This window comes from Stenella coeruleoalba (genome assembly GCF_951394435.1).
Source record: "Stenella coeruleoalba genome assembly, chromosome: 11".
Classification (NCBI taxonomy): domain Eukaryota; kingdom Metazoa; phylum Chordata; class Mammalia; order Artiodactyla; family Delphinidae; genus Stenella; species Stenella coeruleoalba.
Genome location: NC_137157.1, coordinates 23503683 through 23524240, shown reverse-complemented (window position 1 = coordinate 23524240; position 20558 = coordinate 23503683). Strand labels below are relative to the sequence as shown.

Sequence of the window (20558 nt, the reverse complement as noted above, 5' to 3'; positions counted from 1 at the left end):
AATGATATTAGCCAGGCAGTTTGCCACAATTAAAAAAAACTACTAAATTGCACACAGCATCTCTCTGCCACATCTTTCTTTTACACCATTATTCAAAAACCTGGGAGTAGGGCTTTGTTCACCAGCCAGCAGTGAATATATTGGTTATAATGTCAATGAACTTTAAAACAAGCTCACCAAAACGGAACTCATTATTCTCCGAGGCACATCACTATTGGCATATGGTACATTCATGCAATGACTTTTCATTGTACAAGTGGGTTATATTTCTCAGAATGATTCTATTTTTTTTTAATGCTTAAACTGGCATTCATTTTTATTTACTGCAGATCTGAGAAGCTTTGTGTGGAGAAATACATCTTTAAGTAAATATAAATTTTGTCCTTGGTGACAGGCTAATACATATTACACCAGGGAATTTGGTAGAGATTGATTTCTGTTTGTGGGTAAGAATAATACTGGCATGTTTATTCTTCTATAAAGTTCATGAGGGAAGGAGATAAAGAAAAGATAGATTTTTGGAGTGGTTCTAATTACAAACAGATTACAGAATTGATATCCTATGACGGTAATGGAGAAGAATACGCTTCAATTATGCATTGATGTAGAATGGTGGATTATGGACCTGTGACCTGGTGAATAAATCGGAGGCAAGAGTGATTTGCAGGGAGAAGCTTAGTGTTGAGTTTCCCTAGGTGAGGCACATCCTGAAATCAAGGCAATCGTCTGAATAATTCTCTGCCAGACTTGGGACCTGGGGTTGATCAGAATCAGCAGATCATCTCAATAATATCAAAAGAGAAGCATATTTTGCTCCATAGGGAATAAATACTTCTGTAAGACAATAACAGCTTGAAAATCACATTTTTAGTCATAGGAAATATATAAAACATAAAAATATCGTTTCTCTTTCTCATCTTGGAACCAAGTCATCAACAAATGTATGGTTTTGCCTTTTTTCCATTCTATGTACAATGTTATAAAGATTCAAAATGAACATAATCAAGGTGCATCAGGCATAAAAGTAAGACTATAAGGGAAGAGGTAAACAGTAACACAAACAAATGTACATTTTGGCTATATTTAGTTCCTAACATTTGGATACCAAGCACTGTTTTTCCCAGAAGGGATGTTAACTTGCCAAACTCTCATTCGGTGGAACACTACGTAGAGCTTATCTTTTCTTCCCTTACATTTTAAAAGGCTATCTGTTTCCCTCTTTTGAAATTACTTATTACATAAATTACTTCAAATCTTTTCTTGTCCCCTTTTCCTCAAATGACCCTAATGTCATCCCCAAGGGACAGACAGATGCAATTTCGTACCCCAAATCTCGACTTTAATTTATTTTATTATTATTACTAATACCTAACATTTCTCATTAGGTCCCTGACTTTACTCAGTGATCTTGTATTAGGCTCAACACGGGAGGCTTGGCATTTGCTCCACATTTCTGTTTTCTTTTCCATCTTTTTTTTGGCCTTTTTGTGTTATGAGCAATTTAGCAAAACAAAATATGAAAACTAGAACTAAAATTTGTGAAATAAATTCTTAATTTCATAAGTAGGCCTTTGCCTGTCTCCCTAAGAAAGTAAATAAGTAATAAATGAAGACATAAGTTAGGAAGAAAAGGTTAAAATGAGATGATGGCTGCATTTGAGAATAAAGGTCAGCTATTAGTTTGTAGTGGCAACTTGAACACAATGACTGTTGTTTCCACAGTTCCCTTCCTGGGGAAGGCGCATGCCTCGATGGCTGTTCTGAACTAAGCACATTGTCTGAACACTGCAAACATTAAAAACTTCAATACCTGCAATTTCTCATGGATGGTAAATCTAGTAAATTTAATTCTCCTAAGTTCAACAATTACATTTTAGTAGATCTATATATGTCTCCCTAAAAAAGTAAATAAGTAATAAATGAAGTAATAAATAAGTAATAAATAAATGAAACCTATACTAAGAATGATAACTATATGAGCTAATATCTGTTGCACTTACCCATGCAGCAGGTCTATTTTATATTCATTATCTCATTTGATTTTCTTAACCACCCTATGAAGTGGGTTGAATGAGTGGGACTTTTTGGGTATAATCATAAGCATTTTCATTTGTCTCCCAATGTTTCTTTAAAATTGGTACAGTGAGAAAGTTCTTTCCACCCCACCTGGAAACATGGTCAGGCTCCATAATTTCTTTGACTTCTCTTAAGGAAGCAAAACTCCTATAGTCACTTTAAGCCATAAAATATAATCTCAATTTTAGTATATAATTTATGAGGCATATTTAAGGTAAAAGCTACTTCTTCCTGAGCCCTCAATGTCCCATGGTTCACATTAAGCATTCCTACCCAGGCCTACTTGCTCAGCTATGCAGGCCCACAGGACGAATTCTATGAAGATTTCCACACCTGGAAACACTCATGCCTTCTTTTAAAAAATAGCTTAGATCAAACGTTTATTAAATACAAAAGGATTTTATAAGGTATGTATAAGATGGAAAGAATAACAGCACAATGAACCCCTAAGTACACAATATCCAGTTTAAGAAATAGAACACTTTGTGTGCCCTTTGTATTATGTAGCTGTAGTTCATTCATTTCCTCTATAATATTTCATTGTATGAACTTACTATGATTTATCCATTTTATTGGGTACTATGGATTGACATTGTGCTTTTAAGTTGCACTTCCTTAACTACTGATGGGATTGAATATCTTTTCATATGTTTATTGTTCATTCATACCACCTCCTCTGTCATTTGCATATATTTTCTATTGTTTGTCCTTCTCTTACTGATTTTTAAGAGTTCTCTCTCATATGTATATATATCCTGACCCCTAGTCCATTGACTGGTATAGCAGTTAATATTTTCTGCCAGTGCATAGTTTGTCTTTTCATTTTCTTCATGAGCATTTTCGATGAAGAGAAGTTCTTAAACTTAATGTAACGAACATATCAATAATTTCCTTTATGCTTTCCATTTTTAAAGTCTTGTTTAAGCATCCTTCTTAATCACAAAATTTTACAGTGTATTATCCACCTGGAATTGATTTTTGTATATGGTATGATATGAAACTCCATGTCTTTTTTATCCCTATGAATGATCCTCCCAGCATCATTAATTGCATTAGATTTCCATGTATCTGTGAGTCTGCTTGAGGAATTCTACATTCTGCTCCACTGATCAGTTTGTCTATCCTTGCAGTAATGACCCGCTATCTTAATTACTAAAGTTTTATAATAAGTGTTGACATTTTGTGTGCCGCACTCCTGCATAGTTTTTCTCCATCAGGCGTACTGTGGCTATTATTGGCTTGCTGCCCTTCCATATAGATTTTAGAATCAGCGTGTCACAATTCACGTACACAATGCAACACAACAAAACAAGGATTATGATGACCTTAACTCCATAGATTAAGTCAGTGAGCACTGACATCTTCACCATGGCTTGGTGATATGTCTCAATATCAATAGGACAATTCCTTCTTTCTTAACTACGGTTTTCAATGTTGCCTTGATTGTTTGGGGACATTTGTTTTTCCATACAAACTTTAGACTAAGTTTACCGAGTTCTTCAAAACATCCAAATGAAATTTTAGAGATTGCATATGTGTGAATTAATCTGGAGAAGAATTTACTTTTCCATAAGGGATAGAACCACCAAAAAGCATAAAATGTCTCTTCATTTATTCAGAACATCTCTCTCTTTTATTCAAGTTTTAAGATATTCTCCATAGAAGTCTTGCGTGTTCCATTTAAGTTAAAATTCTTTGTACGTGTTGCTGTTGTAGATGGTTTTTACTTTAATTAAATTTTCTGGTTGCTTATTGCTTTTGTAGAAACTGCTATTAATTTTTGTACTTTGGTCTTGTATTTAGCTATCTTGCTAAACTCTTATTAGGTCTAACAGTTTGTCAGGTTTTATTATTTTTTTAAAAAAATCTTTCCTTCCAATCCTCATTTCTCTAATTTCTTTTTCTTTCCTCACAACACTGACCTGGACCTTCAGTACTATGTTAAACAGTAACAGGGGTATTGGTCCCATATCACACACTCCTAGTCCTGTTATAATCCTTCACTAGGCTTCAAGTGCTAGAGAAGGAGTAGGGATACCCACAGACCAGCAGCAGGTCTTGAGGTTATATAGTTTGCAACAGTGGGAGCTGTGACAAACACCTGCATCATTTAATTCCAAAGACCTTGATCTTTGCACTGTATTTACAAAAAACACTAGAATTTAATTTACTTTAATAAATATGTATTGATCACCTGTTAGCACTAAATAAATATACTGAGTCACTGAGGTTTCTGCATAAAATTTGTATTATAATTTCATGAGAAACACATTTATATATATATATATATATATATATATATATATAAAATATACTATTCAATCCAAAAAAATTTTAAAAACAAACCCTTGGAATTTTCTCAGCAAGGAGATGCCTCAAACAGATTCATTAACCAGAAGATTGAACAAGAACACTGTCATTTTTCAAAGCATTAAATTATCCAAGTGAAATCATAACATCAGTTTTATAAAAGGAATATTTTACTCTTCACTTGAATAGTAGGCCTTAAAAGCTAAAAGTTAGTCATTTCAAGTTTGCCCTTCTTTCACAGTGGTATTTGATTATTCATAATGAGAAGCCAGTGCCTTTGAAAGTAGACTATAAGAGGAAATAGATCTTTTTTTTTCATTTTCCTAGTGACTGCACAAATGGAGGACCTCATTAATCAAGATGACTCCATTGAAAAGCTGACATTGGACACATCACCATGCAGTTGTCATTTTTGGCCCCCTGTGATCTATTTCAGTTTCACACACTTGCAAAACAAGTTTTATCCCCTTGCACCCAATCAAGAATCTAACTGATTGTCTTCGAGTATTTGAAAATTATTATAGGAGGGAAATGCATTCAATGAACATTTATTAAGCACCAACGAGGCTCTATGTGGCAGGCAAGGCTCTCAGCGTACAGAGAAAGATGTAATCATCTCCTCACATGTCTCCAAAGCCGGAGGAGAGATACAAAGTAAGCAGAGACTTCCAATAGCAAAGAATAAGAGCTGTAATCAAGGTCTGTTGTAGTGTTTTGAACGTACAGATGGATAATGTACTAGGTGTCTATTACTACATAGTATTACTACAAATTTAACAGCTTAAAAATGATACATGTTTATTTTCACCCAGTGGGTCAGGTCCTAGCTGGGTCCTCTCTAAGTTCTTACAAGGTTACAAATAAGATGTCACCTGAGGCTGTGGTCTCATCTGAAGTTTGACAGGGGAAAAATCCTCTTCCAAGTTCACATGATTGTTGAGAGCCCTCAGTTCTTTGTAGGCTGTAGTAATAGTGGTCCCAGTCTCTTGCCAGGTAACATTGGAGGATGTCCTCCAGTTTCTTGCCATGTGGCACTCTCCATCATTGCAGCTTGCTTTTTCAAAGTTAGGTTAGCAAGGAAGAGAGAGACTCAGCAAGATGGGAACTACAAATGTGCATAACATAATTAAGTACAAAATAATAACACATTCTGTCTACAAGCAAGTCACAGGTTCTGCCTATACTCAAGGGAAAGGATCCCACTGGGGCATGAGGACAATACAATGGTTCTGTCTGACTCAGATATTTACTCTGGCCCTAGGGTGCTAACTGAGTCCTGAAAACATGGATGGATGCTCCAGACAGAATTCATCTCATAGCATAAGAGAGCAAAGACTAGTCAGAAACTTCAAGTAGTCTTTGGGACTGTTATATGGTGGGAAGGGGGTGATCATGGGCTGAAAATGGATGCTAATCATAGTAACCAACTTTTCAGAGCACTTACCATGGTCAAGTTTTTTTCAGAGGAATTTACATGTGTTGTTTCCCATTAATCTTTACAACCCTTAGTCTGCTTGGACAGCCATAATAAAACACCATAGACTGGAGGTTTAAACAACAGACATTTACTTCTCAACATTCTGGAAGCCGAGAAGTTCAAGATCAAGGTACCTGCTGACTCAGTTCCTGAGAGAGCTCTCTTTCTGGCTTGCAGATGGTCATCTTCTCACTATGTCCTCACTTGGTCTTTCCTCAGCGTGTTCCCATTGGTGGGGAGCTGGGGAGAGAAAGGAAGATTTTCCTTTTCTTATAAAGTGAGCAATCCCATCATTAGAGTCCCATCTTCATGACCTAATCCAACATTAATTACCTCCCAAAGGCCCCACCTCCAAATCACCATGTTGGGGGTTAGGGTTTTAATATAGGAATTTGGGGGAGAGACAAACATTATGTCCATAAAAAATTCCATGATGTTACTTTTATTAATATCCCCATTTTTCAGATGAGGAAGTAGAAGTGGAAAGGAGTTTAGAAATGTTTCCCCAGACAGGCAAAGAGAGACCAGGTTATAACTTTGTATTCCTTATCAAGGAATTTTAATTTTATCCTGAAGATACTGAGGGAATATTTAAGCTAAGGAAGAATATAAGCAGTTATATTTATTGGAAATTCTGTGTGTGTGTGTGTGTGTGTGTGTGTGTGTGTGTGTGTGTGTGTGTTCAGTGATTAGGGTCAGGGAATAGTGCAATAGTCTAGACAAGAGATGCTGAGGAGCTAATCTGTGGCAGAAGAAGTAAGAATGGAGGAGAGGGACTAACATTAAGATATATTTAGGAGGTAGAATCTACAGTGCTAAGGCACTATTTGAATGTAAGCATTGAAGGGATCAGGGATGATCAGGGATGATTCCCAGGGTTCTGATTGGGTAACTGAGTGAATAATGGTGCCACTCACAAAGGGAGGTTAACAGGTGGTGGAGTGGGTTTGTAGGGGAAGAGGAGACAGCTGCAAGTTCAATTAAGGGAACTTCAGTGAATTCAATTTTTGTTAAAGCAGGAGGTAAGGTCGTCAGCTAATGTATGGTGACTGAGGGCATGGCTGAGAGTGGAGGAGGTCTGAAACATTGCTGTGATGGATGCAATCTGAAATTAATAGGTGATGAAAAAATCATGGCTGTATACTCAGGCCCAAAGGAGGTTGGAGAACATGAATTTGTGGTGGAGCCTAGCATTGGGCTCATTGTCTCATTGGGTGTCTTTTGTTCTGCCACCAGGGAAAAGAAAATGAATAGTGACAGTTGTTCAAGGATGGAGATTGGCAAGAGGGAGCATCAGGAGGATAAGGGAGCATTTGTACTGTGAGCACGGCACCATGGCTGGGTGGAAGGCAAATAGAGCCAGAATAGAGAAGGGACTAGAAGAACTGGCAGAGCACTGGGTGTCAATGGAAAGTTCACTGTCTTCCAACTACATAGAGAACAAAATCCAAAGCGCTGACCAATACCCATAAGGTCCTACACGATCTTGCCCCTGGTTACCTCTCCAAAAGTCCCAAGCTATCTCTTCACTAGTGTAATGGGTATAGTCCTGTTGCGTGATGTTGGCAACTGCTGCGTCTTCTGCCCAGACCATTCTTTCCCAAGTAGTCTACATGGCCCCCTTGAACTTCATTCAGTTTTCTCTTTTCTTCTTGACTTCTTAGAGTGGACTTCCTTGATCCCTTATCTAAAATAGTACCTATTTTCACTATCCATCCACTTACAGAAATTTACTTTCTATTCTTAGTAATTATCGTTATTAGACACTATGTTATATACTGTCTCTTTATTTTCTGTCTCATCTACTAGACTATAAGTGCCAAGAGGACAAAGACTTTACATTATCTTTAAGTAATTCTTGCATATATTTCAAAAACCAAATGATTTTAATGCACAATGTAAAGTCTTGCAGTCCCCTATTCATTCAGTTACTCTTCTAGAGGACAGCCACATGTATTGAATTCTTGTGTATTTCTCCAGGCGCCCCATGCAAATATAAGCAAACACAAATGCATGTTCTTAGCTTTCTTCTTCTTTTCTTGCAGAAAAGGGCACATATTAAACACACAACTGGGCTTGCTCTTCTGTTGCAGACCTTTCCCAGCAGTGCATAGCAAAAGTCTTCATTTTACTTTTGTTTTAGAGATTTAGAGTCTTTGGATTCTTTGATTTACAGCCACCTAGTGTTTCATTATATAACTATACCACAGTTTATTGGACATATGGGAGTTTTCTATTTCTCCTATTTAATAACTAGGTAACATTGTACATACATTATTTTATCTGTGTGTAAATATAGCTCTAGATTAAATTCCCCAAGGTGGTTCAATGTCTACATACATTTATAATTTTTATAGATATCAAATTCTCCCCACCCCATAGGGATTGTGCCAATTTATACTCCCACCAGCCATGTGTAAAAATGGTGTTTCCCCACAGTCTTGCCAAAAGTGAATTTTTTGCCAATCTGAAAGATGAAAAATGGTATCTTGGTGTATTGTTTTGTTTGCATCTCTCTGACTACGAGTAAAGTAGAGCTTCCTTTCTTATGTAAAGGTCTTTTATGCATTTATATGCATTGTTCTTTTCTATGAACATGAAATAAAACATGGTACTGTGAGTTGTTCTGGGCAGAATGTGCATCCTTACATCTGCCAAAGGATAAGGATAAAAATGATGCTGTGACTCTGACTGTCTGGTACTCTTCTTCCAAGATGAATGTCTGGGCATCCAGACCTGACTGCTTAGGTCTAACCACACTCCTTGGCCTCCCATTATTTTTCATTCTATCTTTGACTCAGCTAACCTAGGGTTATCAGCTCCTCTGGCCTTGGATCCACTTATTCATCAATGTCTTCTCTCCTTCTGCTTATTGTTGTTCAGATTTAGTCCCTCTCATCAACTCCTTCTTGGACTCAATGTTCTACTACCTGCTCTCGGACTCAGGGTTCTATAAACTGCCCCCTTCCTGCCTTTGTCCCCAGAGAGTTAGGTGTTGAATACAGAAAATAAATGTTCTTTTCTCTCTTGCTCTTGTCTTTCAGCAGTAAGCGAAATCATTTGTAATTACCAAAGCCACGTGCTGGTAAATTCCTCTCTCTCAAAAATGTGGACAGCTGTCATGGAAAATGACTTCCTAAACTCATATGACTCTTTAACAAATCAGAGGATGACAATCACTAAAATGAAAGTGTGTCTTTCAAGTCTTTGGGGGGAAACATATAATCTGTTTTTGAACCTCTGTATGGTGTCACTGGGTTGCTTGGTCGGTTTTTCTTTTGTTTGCTCTGTGTATTATGAAAAACGATCCTATTACTGCAAATTCAATTGAATTTAGCAAGAATTTATTGAGCACCTAGTAATGTTCTTAGCATTGTGCTAGAGGTTGTGGGGAAAATAAATGAAGTGTATGATATACCCTTGCCCTCGAGGAGTGTAGGATTTTAAGAAGAAACAATATGTATGCAAATAATCCAATTAGCTTGGAAACACACAGAGTGCAAACATGGAAAAGTAGGGAATAAAATAAGTCATCTGGATATAAATTATGCTCCAGACACACTGGAGCATTCATCTCTCTGGACAAGTCAAACTTGTTCCTTCTTTAGGACTTCTGTCCGGAAAGCTCTATCTCTAAGCCATGGAATAGCTAGCTTCTATTTCTGATCACTCAAGACTCAATAAGGCCTTCTGTTTTTGTTTTTTTGGTTTTTTTTGGCTGCGTTGGGTCTTCGTTGCTGCGCGTGGGCTTTCTCCAGTTGCGGCAAGCAGGGGCTACTCTTCGCTGTGGTGCGCTGGCTTCTCACTGCGGTGGCTTCCCTTGTTGCAGAGCACAGGCTCTAGGTGCATGGGCTTCAGTAGTTGTGGCTCGCGGGCTCTAGAGCACAGGCTCAGTAGTTACGGCGCATGGGCTTAGTTGCTCCGCGGCACGTGGGGTCTTCCCGGACGAGGGATCAAACCCGTGTCCCCTGCATTGGCAGGCAGATTCTTAACGACTACACCACCAGGGAAGTCCCAAGGCCCTCTGTATTAACCAGTCTAAATTATCCAGCACCAATAACACTTTCTCTTTTTTATTTTCTCCATACCATTCCAGTCTCTGAAATTGTTTTATTTGTTTACTTGCCCAGTGCCTTCCTTCTCCCACCAAATGTAAGTTCCAGGAATGCAGGCACTTTGGTTTATTCCCTTCTATATTCCCAAGGACTATGCCAGTGCCCTGTACATGGTAGTGGCTCAATAAATCCTTGAATTAATGAAACAGATGTACAAAATGGATGGGACTGACACTAAGAGAGATGAGAAGAAATCAAAGTCTGCTGGTGTTGCTGGGTGTGGCTTCATGGATGTGGCGGCAATTTGGGTAGTATTTGAAGAATTATGGCATTTTCACTGAAAAAAAAAGAAGGATCCTGACTCAATTATCCAGTTAGCTGGTAGGTGTCTTGATGGAGAGAAGATTTAACAGGCTTTTAGAATTATTTGTCTTCTCACCATAGAGATGTGTCAAAACCAGCAAGATCCGCTCCCAAGGGGTACAGCTGTGGTTTTCAAAGCACTGTATACTGAAGAGTTTCCTGAATTGTGAAGGAAGAAGGGCTCCTGTTGCCACTGATAATCCATAAAAACTCATCAGGATGCTTGATTTTTGCCACTGACAGAATCTCCTTTGGTGTTCAAAAGTATACTTAATATTATTAGAGGACATTATTCCAAAAACAAACAAACAAAAACTACAAGACTCGAAACAAGGAGTATGAGGGAAGTTAAATTTCATGTCTCAGGGGATTAATGTGGCGATGAGTTTAAGTATATTTTTTGGAACTTATTTTCAAAGACAGGGTCAAGCTCTATAGCCCAAGAAATAACCTAGAGACACTGTTGTTCTCCTTTTCTTTCCCAATCCAGTCAGTCACCAACTCTCATTAAATCTACCTTCTTATAAACCTCTTCACTCCATGTTTTTCCCAATGCTACTTCCTTTGTGTAATTCTCCGTAGCTCTTACTTGGGCTGGCTGCCATAGCCTCCTAACAGAATCCCATGCCCTCATCTTGACTTTCCACATTGTAGTCAAATAAGTTCTAAGAAGCAAATCTGGCCACATCACACCCCTATTTAAATGAGTAAAGGTTAAGGTCCTCCTGTTATCTCATGGATAAATTCCAAACTCCAAATCATGATATTCAAGCCTATTAATGATTTATCACTTTTCTCTCCCCCTAGACTTATCCCTCAATATTCTCCTAAAACTCTCCCCATCCTCAGTCACCTGTACTCTACATTAGAGACATATGGAACTGCTTGTTGGTCCCTAGACTAGCAGCACTATTTCTTGTTTCTGAACATACATTCTTTTACCCTATTGACCCTGCATCACCATTCCACTTCTGCTCTTACCTAAGCAACATTTCCATGTCTCAATGATGCCTCTCCAATCTTGGATGCCTAGTACTCTGGGAAGCTTTTCTAGACAGTCCCCCTACTATTCAACCAATATCATCTATTCACAGTGCCTCCATCCTCTACTTCCCACTGTTGTACTTATACTCTATCTTAATACCCTGATTCTCCCAACAGCCTGGGAGAGCCTTAAGGTCAGCATATGCCTTATTCATCTTTGTATCCATAGCATCTTACATAAGTCTGGCATGGTTCCAATGGGCACCCAACACACATTTGTTAACTTCCAAAATAAGATACCCATTGCAAAAGACAAGAAGAAGCAAAGACTAGAAAAGTCATGTTTGCCAGAAGGTAGCAGTTGCAATCTTATAGTATCAGTCAAGAAAATGCAGGTGGGGTGGGGAGGGTGGGATTGGATATAAAAGTCTATGAGTTCAGTGCTGTGAAGGAACTGAAGACGCAGCCAAGAATGATTTTAAGTTCTTATTTTCCCAGCAAGGCAGCAGCTGGTGCCTGGCAGAAGGGGAAGAGTGCTGCCATGTCACTGAACAGCAGTCTTAGAGTAGCCACTGAGCCAGCAGCCTAAACATTCTTCCCTGGGCCAAAACGGGGCTGCAGGGAAAAGGCGGCAGCACAGCAAGCGTCAGCTGGAGAAAGCAGCAGAGGCCATGGTGGCATACCAGCAGGGGAACTGCTTCTCCAGATGAACCCAGTTAATTAAGACTAATAGGGCACAAGGCCAGCCTGAAGGGCTAAATACCCAAATTTTAGCTTATGAAGTCTCCCATGCAAAGAACCTCAACAACACCCTTCCTTTGCTTCCCGCCACCTATATCCTACACGCCATCAAACCTTGATCATAATATCTGATAAATGTCTTCACACATTCCTTCCATCCAATGTTCTTTGCCACAACTTTTACTCAGACCTTAAGACATTTAATCTAGACTCTCCTTAACAGCCTACTAACAGATTTCTGTGTACAAAAATCATCAGTCTAAACTCCATATTCTTGGATTTTATTTGTCTATAGAAATTGAGCAATGTCATGTCACCTCCATTCTACCTACTTAAGGAAGGTGCCTTTAGTTGTTTTCACCTATTAAAAACCACCCTGAGTGGTGGATTCCTCCTAAGAAGCTAAGAGGTGACAGATGATATGATATTAGAATGGCCCCCAGATGCCAGTCTAATGAGAATTCTGTTAATCCATTAGCTCCTTAAGATAATAGCATGTGTTATCAATGGTTCCTGCTATAGGACAGTGACAGGCAGTGACTTTCTTCTTAGTGACTAGAGTCCCTTCTCAAAAAATCTGCTTCCCTGACCATTTCTGTGGGTAGATTTTATACTTCCAGTCTTCAACCTCCTCTGCTTTTTTCTTTTTTTGCGGTACACGGGCCTCTCACTGTTGTGGCCTCTCCCGTTGCGGAGCACAGGTTCCGGACGTGCAGGCTCAGCAGCCATGGCTCATGGGCCTAGCCGCTCCACGGCATGTGGGATCTTCCCAGAGCAGGGCACGAACCCGTGTCCCTTGCATTGGCAGGCAGACTCTCAACCACTGCGCCACCAGGGAAGCCCTCCTCTGTTTTTATCTGACTGCACTTCCACTCCAGCGAATGACTTCAGTTTTCTATTGGGATAGCAGCTTAGTTGCTTAAGGACAAGTTCTCTTTAATCTTTTGGTCCTCCCCTGCTAAAGTTTGAAAACTTTGTTTTTGTTTTTTTGGTTTTTGTTTAGTTATCAGAAGTTTGGTCAACACCTAACCCTTTCAAAACTCCTTTATGAAACCTGGTTTCTTCAGACCCCAGGAATTACTGTCCATGTCTGCTTTTAGGTCCCCACTGTAACATTATTCAACTTATTTATTCTTCTCCCATGAACTTTTCAGGATGGTCTTTTGATCTATGGAAACTAGGATGGTGACTGACACGTAGTAGCTCCTTAGTATTTAATAAGTTATAAAGAAACTGATATAGTGCCCATCGCATCACAGTTTTCACTAAGTGGTGTCTCTTAGGTATATGAATAAATGCATGAACAAATGAATGAATAAACAAACATAGATGTTGGATGTTTTCATCACAGGATAAAATGCATAAACTGCTAGAATTTCCAAGGGAGACCTGGTGGGTGGTACATTTTAAAATCAGTAGTAGGAGCTACTTTTTTTTTTTAATTTTATTTATTTATTCTTGGCTGTGTTGGGTCTTCACTGCTATGAGCGGGCTTTCTCTAGTTGTGGCAAGCAGGGGTTACTCTTTGTTGAGGTGCGCAGGCTTCTCATTGCGGTGGCTTCTCTTGTTGCGGAGCATGGGCTGTAGGTGCGTGGACTTCAGTAGTTGTGGCTCGCGGGTTCAGTAGTTGTGGCTCGCTAGCTCTAGAGCACAGACTCAGTAGTTGTGGCACACAGGCTTAGTTGCTCTGTGGCATGTGAGATCTTCCCGGTCCAGGGATTGAACCCGTGTCCCCTGAATTGGCAGGTGGATTCTTAACCACTGTGCCCCCAGGGAAGCAAGGAACTAGTTCTTTCTGATGTCTAAAGGAAAAGAGAAAATGATCAGTCAACTTGAAAAGCAAATACTTTGCATAATTATTTTATTAATATTATGAGTGATGCTGGGCCCATTTGTTGTAAAGTGACAACCATTTCACAGAAATTGCTTGGGGCCAGTTTGGGGATGAAAAGTGCTTCTTTTCAATGTGTGCTTTCATGTGCCATCCACAGGGGCAAGGGAGAGACAAAGAGCTAACTTGGATCCTGTTTAGAATAATCAGTCCGTTATTACATACTCCAGCCTCTTTCCCTGAAAGCCTTGAGGCACGGGACTGACTACACAAAGAGTACACGACCATAATGCATAATCAACAACTGGCCCAAAGTTAAAATGCTTCCAAAGGATGAATCTATGAAAGCCACAGGAAGACGCAGTCACAGTGCCCAGCTCATGAGGCCCCAAGAAATGGGGAAAAGGCAAACATTTCGGTGAAGGCAAAGACAACTGCAGCCCTAATGAACCTCAGAGAATCTTGCCTTTGCCTTTCTAGCACCTTCACTCTGACTCTCAGGGTCTTGCCTTGAGAATTCACTTTATTTTTTACTCTTTACTTAATTTGGCTACCTGACTCTCAATTTTGCAATTCCCATCATGACCTCTGACTCTAGCCCCCAGCCAATTCCTGTCTAACACCATGGTCTTTGCTCTTAGAACTCAGACACCGGGTTCAGCTCTCTAGCTTTTGCCCGTTTCAGGACATCAGCTCTCCCACACTCCTCTTTCCCCCACTTTGACTTCATCTGAAACTTGACACCAAAGGCAAGTAATTTCAGCATTTTCTTCCTCTCAACTCCTGATGGTTTACTATCTGTCAAAAAATAATAATAATTCTTTAGATCTGAGAAAGCAGAATTCTACTGAGAAGAGGGAAATCACTAGAGCCCAGAATAGGTCAAAGAATGTGTGAAAGGAAGTAAGAGATAGAAAAATAATGTTTCCGTTAATTAATTTATACCCTACTGTTCTCTAAAATAAAGTTAAAGGCATTTTGAGATACAAAAATTTATAACAAGGTTAGAAAAACCGGCAAAGAAAAGACCAGTTAGAACTCTTGGATCAAGTTACCAATTTGAGTGATGTTCAAAATGTATTATCATAAAACCTGATACATTTGCCAGAGGTTAAGCACAAATCTGGCCTTCAGCTTATCCTATACAATCTTTTATTCTACTTTTATGACTTTACATAATAAAAATTTGCTATTTTATTATATTGTCACTATAATAAAATTGTTGAAAGTCCCATCGTGTTCCATTTTATGGTAACACTGGCACGAATCTCACTTTTTCTTCCGTTTTTCATTTTCTTCATCATTCATGGGATAATACGAAAGAGACTGACTGGAATAATCTTGGGCTATTGGTAATAAGGCAAGGTCCAGTTGAAGTCTGACTCAAAGAAACTTTCACCAAGACTATGTGAATCCCAATACCAGAGTCTTCTACCATCTCTTTTCTGCTCCTTTTTTCCATTGCTATGGAAACCCATGTAATTAAGTGGAGGAAAGGTCCCAGAAACTATCTTGTTCTGGTACCTTAGATGGTTCTTTGTGATTCCAAGATTTACAGTGCCACCAATTATGTTCAGCTTTGTGTTTTGAACAGCTCAAATTACATATAGTTCATATATATATATCTGCGGGAATGTTTATCTATGAGAAAAAAAATAAGAATGGAAAAATAGCTGAGACTGCAGAAAGCATGAAACCAGGAGCAGAAAAATATTATAAAAATCTAGGCATCTGACACTACTCTGCCTTGAGGAGATACTGCCAGGTTCCTACAGATGCTGGCACTGGGGAGAATGGTGTGGCTGTTACTGAGTTTCCGAATGATTATTGAAATTCCTCAGAATTTCAGTGTACTACCATTCCCTTAACATTCTTCTGTGGTTAGACATGCTGGTGATCCCCAAATTCCTGCCCTTATAAATACATCTATATACACATCTTTACTCATGAAAGGTTTTCCACATTAAGATATTTTCTTTGAGAGAGATTCTTAGTGGAATGAAGAGCTTCAGCTCCACATTCAGATTTCCTCTTCTTAATCTTATCTCCACCATTCATTAGCTGTGGGGCTGTAGACAAGTTACTTTACTTCTCTCTGTCACAAATTTCCTCTTTTTCAAAATTAGGATAATGCTAGCAGCCAATGCTATGGGGTAAGTTATGAAATGTAGTTAATATAATATCTAGAAAGGGCCTAGAAATGTAACTGATACATAATAAATGCTCAATAAACACTGTATATAATTTCCTCCAGTGGAAGTTAAACTATGTTTTTTCAGTTATCTGTGAACCCCCAAGCCCACATGCTAAGCCTTCGTCTTATTTGTACCTTCAGATCACAGAACAGTGCTCGCTGTATAGCAGGTACTCAAATAAGCTCCAGGAGGGCAGGGACCTTCTGTGCTGTTGACTGCTGAATATCCAGAGCCTGTAACAGTACCTGACACCCAATGGCACACAGTACACTTTTGCCGAATGTATAACTCTTTGCAGAACTAAATGTAAGTCATTTGAAACTCGTGAGGACCTGAGCAGGAAATAGTTCATCATTTTTGCTGTTGTGGCTTGGAATGCTTGGAGTATGAGACTGGAGACAAGTTAAGTGTTCAGTGTCTGCGTGTGTGGCAGGGGCAGGGAGGAAGGAAGGGAGCTTTGTATAAGCAGGGAGTGCAAGCTGGGGACTCAAGGAAGAGGCAGAACATGCCCAGAACAGAAGGCTGCAGGATTGCATTGGGAAGTGAAGTGGGAGCCCAGGAGACCCCAAACTCCTGGGAATGGGGTGGGTGTGGAGAGAAGAGGGCAGGAGGAAAAAGGCAGGTAGAGTTGCCAGAAAAGCAGACTTTGCTTCTTTCCACTAAGACAGCCAAAAGAAAGGAATAAAGTTCTTCTCCAGAGCAGTTGCTGACACGGTCAAGCTGTGAAAATGATTAATTAGGTAGTTTTCATTAAATTGAGGGACCACGGCACAGTGGAAAGAATAAGATGCCAGGGTTGGTTACAGCCAACAGACTTGATGTACAGTTCGGTCTGTGCCACTCACCAGTACGTGACTCAACACCGAACCTCAAGTTTCCTGATCCTCAGAAAAGGCCAATACAGCGTCACTTACGGGGTTGTGGTGAGGGTTAAAACTTCCCCGAGACAGGGCGCTTGAAGCTTCTCTGTTTAGCGCCTGGCACCTAGTGGGTCCTTAATAAACGGTAACTAGTTGTGTTGAAATTAATCACAGTAATCAGGCCTCACAATAAAAACTGACATAGGGCTTATCAAACGAATTCTCTCCACCGCATGAAAGAAACATGAGAACAAGCCCAAATTAGCTTCCTATTTTCCAGCAGCAAGCAGAGGAGACTGCTGAAGGTCACAGCAGCCATCTCGTAGAGAAAGAAAATGACATGGAACACTGGGTCCCTGCTCATCGGCAATGAATGCCCACCCAATTAAGCAGATTAAACATTCACTCCGTGTGATGAGAAAGCCCCATGCAGCTGAGCTAGGCCGCCTTCTCTGCTTCCTAGTCCAGAGTCTCTGTTAAATCACCCTTCCTTTCCCTTCCACAGTCACGAAATAATTGGCACTTGTTTAATGCCAAATCTACATTTGTTTTGCATGGGAACAAAATTTGCTTGCAAACAGCTCTGTGTGTGAGCAAATGGGCGTTTGTGCTGGTAAATAAAATAGACATGCAGTTTTCTAGTTTGCAGATGTATTATTCAACAAAACAAGCAGAAATGGCCTTTAGTTTTCAGTTATTCCTAAGTACTTAGGAACAAATTGTAGCAGAAAAGCCCTTTTTATTTTTGTCATTTATGCCTGTTCCTGAGGTTTGCACATTTGTCCTAGATGCATATGTTATCAGAACTGACTAGAATTTCAAAACTTTTAGATTACATCTCTTTGATGAAGCAATTTAGAGATTTAACAAATATTTGCTGAGCACCTACTATGTGCTGGTTTGTAGGGATTCAGAGATGAAGTCACAGTGCCTGCCTTTGGGGGATCTTGCAAGTCACAGAGACTGATCTGTAAATGGAATAGGACAATAAAATAAAAGAATTACCCTGAGAGAGTGCTATGTGACAAGTTAGGGAGCAAAAAAACCAGAATCATTATTTCTGCCTGCACAGTTGGAAGAGATGGTATTTGATTTTAGCAGTGAAAGCAAAGAAAGAAATGGGTTTCCCAGGCTAAGGGAAAAGCATGGGGAGTTGTGAGAATCCAGGATTTTGGAGGGCGTTTAGTGAGGGGGATTTCATGTGTCTGGAAATGGGTAGTGGGAGGATATGAAGCTGCATTTTGAAGGGCCTTGAAAGCTGTGTCAAGGATTTGGACTTTATCAGTGCTTCTGTAACTTCAATATGCATGTGGATTACCTGGGGATTTTGTTAAAATGGTCATTTAATTCTGTAGATTTGGGATGGAGCTGGAGATGCTGCATTTTTTACAAGCCCCTAAGAAGTGGAATGCTGGTAAATACTTAACAGCTGGCTCTGGGGCCAGGGATCAGAAGGGCATTTTCCAATTCCCATGGTATAATTACTCCCACCATGGCCTATTTCAAGCTGTCAGCATCATGCCAGTGAAGGTGATGTTGGAAAGAGATGTGTACAATTGGCTTTTTGAAGCCTGTGCAAGCTGGCAATAGGACACCACGTCCCCAAGGTGTTGCCCAACCTTGCTGGCCCAAGGATCCCCCTTTGAATAGGAAGACTCTAGTACACTGGTTCTCAGCCTTGGCTGCCATGGGAATTACTGTGGGATTTTTTGAAGCTCAGGAAGGAGAAATACAGAAAACAAGCTCCTCCAAGCCCCAATTCACATATTCAGCAAGTATTTTAAGACACAGTGGCAAAATGGTCAGAGTAGCTTTATATTTTCCCCTGTTCCTTTTTGTTCCCTTTTGTTTCCCCTTTCTCACTCCACGTGTGTAGAGCCCTTATCCAGTGCTCATTTTGCTGACAAATATTGTTTTTTCTTCTTCTTCTAAGAGCCCATAAATTCTATTTTCCTTAAACTTTTTTTCTGTTTCCAGTCCTCTTAAGGAAAAAGAAAACCTTTATTTCTCCACTTCAGACTCTGGCTGGATATTGGTCAGGTATGGAACAATCAACTCTGTTTCAGTAGGTATTATTATAATATAAGCATTATAAGGCCAACAGAGCAGGAGATGATTGTCATTGAAAAGATATTTTATTATACTCACAGATCCCAAAAGAGGGAGTGCACATCACGCTATGGAAGGCCATATGAGAAAGGCCTGGTGTCGGTTATAAGGCAGAGAGGCGGGCATGATGAGCGTGAGCTTTTATTGTGGGAATGAAAAGACAAGGCAGAGTAAGCAGGTTTAGGATTGGCTAGTTTGAATATTTTCAGTGGGTTCTGGAGCATGGCGGCTGTTCCTGGTTATCTGGTACCTTCCCCTGGGGTGATTAGGGCCGGTAGATAGTGGCTCAGAGACTAAGAGCCCAAAAAGGAAGGCAGCTGGGGGCGTGGACTCCGGATTGTTTGGTTTATATTTGAAAAGCACGTCCCCAGGAGGAGAATTTCTCTGGAGGAGGAGGTAGGGGGTTGACCAGGAAGTCAGGAGGTCAAGGTAGACTGACACAGACTTATTATCAGGTTGTCCAGAATAAGGCATGTCCAACATATGCCTGCAGGACAGATGTCAAAGCACCAAGTTTACAGACACTAGAAACACAGTTACTACAAACTCAGAGTGAGATATACTTTACTTACAACCCCTTTACCTTGAATTTTAAGAGTAGATACATTTTAACACCAATGACTCTCTAGAGTCTTTAATATGGTATTATCAGCTTTTATCCTATTATTCAATTCAACAAAACTCTGAGTACCTGCTACTTGCCAGAGGGAGCCATGAGTGCTGAAGCTGGGGAAGGAGACGTGCCAGGAACAGGGAGTGATGGAGGAAGAATGAATATAACACAGTTTTGGCCACCCTACTCCTTGCTACCTAATGGGAGAGACCAACATGCAAACAGCTACCTGGAAAGCAAGGCAGAATAAATTGAGGCTTACAGAATCTAGAAGAAGAAGATATAACAGGTAATCCCTATGGGATGCTGATTGTCTCAGCTCATCTTTGACAAGAACTGTGTGGAAGACAATTAAAAGTGGAAATCACTCACACTCCCCAGAAATGCAAATTTTCTGTGGTGTTGATTGAAAGGAGGATAATTTTCTCAGTATATCAGCCCTCCAAGTAGTATACAGGGTGTTTTTGTTCTGAAAATTAAAGAGTTTAACTTGTAATTTTGTCTAGAGTGAAGGCTACTTCTTCAGCTTAAGAGTCAGCTGCTGGAATGTTGGAGGACAGTTTGGATCCGTTAGAATATGTTGGCAGAAAATAACAGAAAAACTGCCTCGTGGTAGTTTAACCCATAAAGATATGCATTGGTCCAAAGGTGAGTGGTCCCAGCGTTGATTTGGTATTTGTGGCAGATGGAAAAATGGGTATAATTCTTTGTAGCTCCTTCCAAGAGACTGAGCCTTTATCACCTCTTGAGTCTGGATTGCCTTGTCGCCTTCTTGAACTAATAGAATGCAGCAGAAGAACTGTTGGACAAGTTTTGAGACTAGGCTTCAGGAGACTTTATGCACTTCCACTTTTACTCTTGTACTCCAACTAACCATAATATTCCTGGACTAACTTACAGGAGGTGAGACACTATGTGAGTAGAAACGGGCCATTCTAGCTGTG

At 39.8% G+C, this 20558-nt stretch overlaps 1 long non-coding RNA gene across 10 annotated transcripts in view; it reads right to left on the bottom strand.

The window, feature by feature from the left end:
- The window catches only part of LOC307193759, a 681048-nt gene that overhangs the window by 49172 nt on the left and 611318 nt on the right, over positions 1 to 20558 (bottom strand). For all 10 annotated transcript variants that reach the window (XR_013830398.1, XR_013830399.1, XR_013830400.1 and 7 more), the window contains 2 exons: positions 5998 to 6103; positions 5259 to 5440 (listed from right to left, as the gene is read on the bottom strand). This is a non-coding gene — a long non-coding RNA (uncharacterized lncRNA). The remainder of the gene's footprint in view (positions 1 to 5258; positions 5441 to 5997; positions 6104 to 20558) is intronic.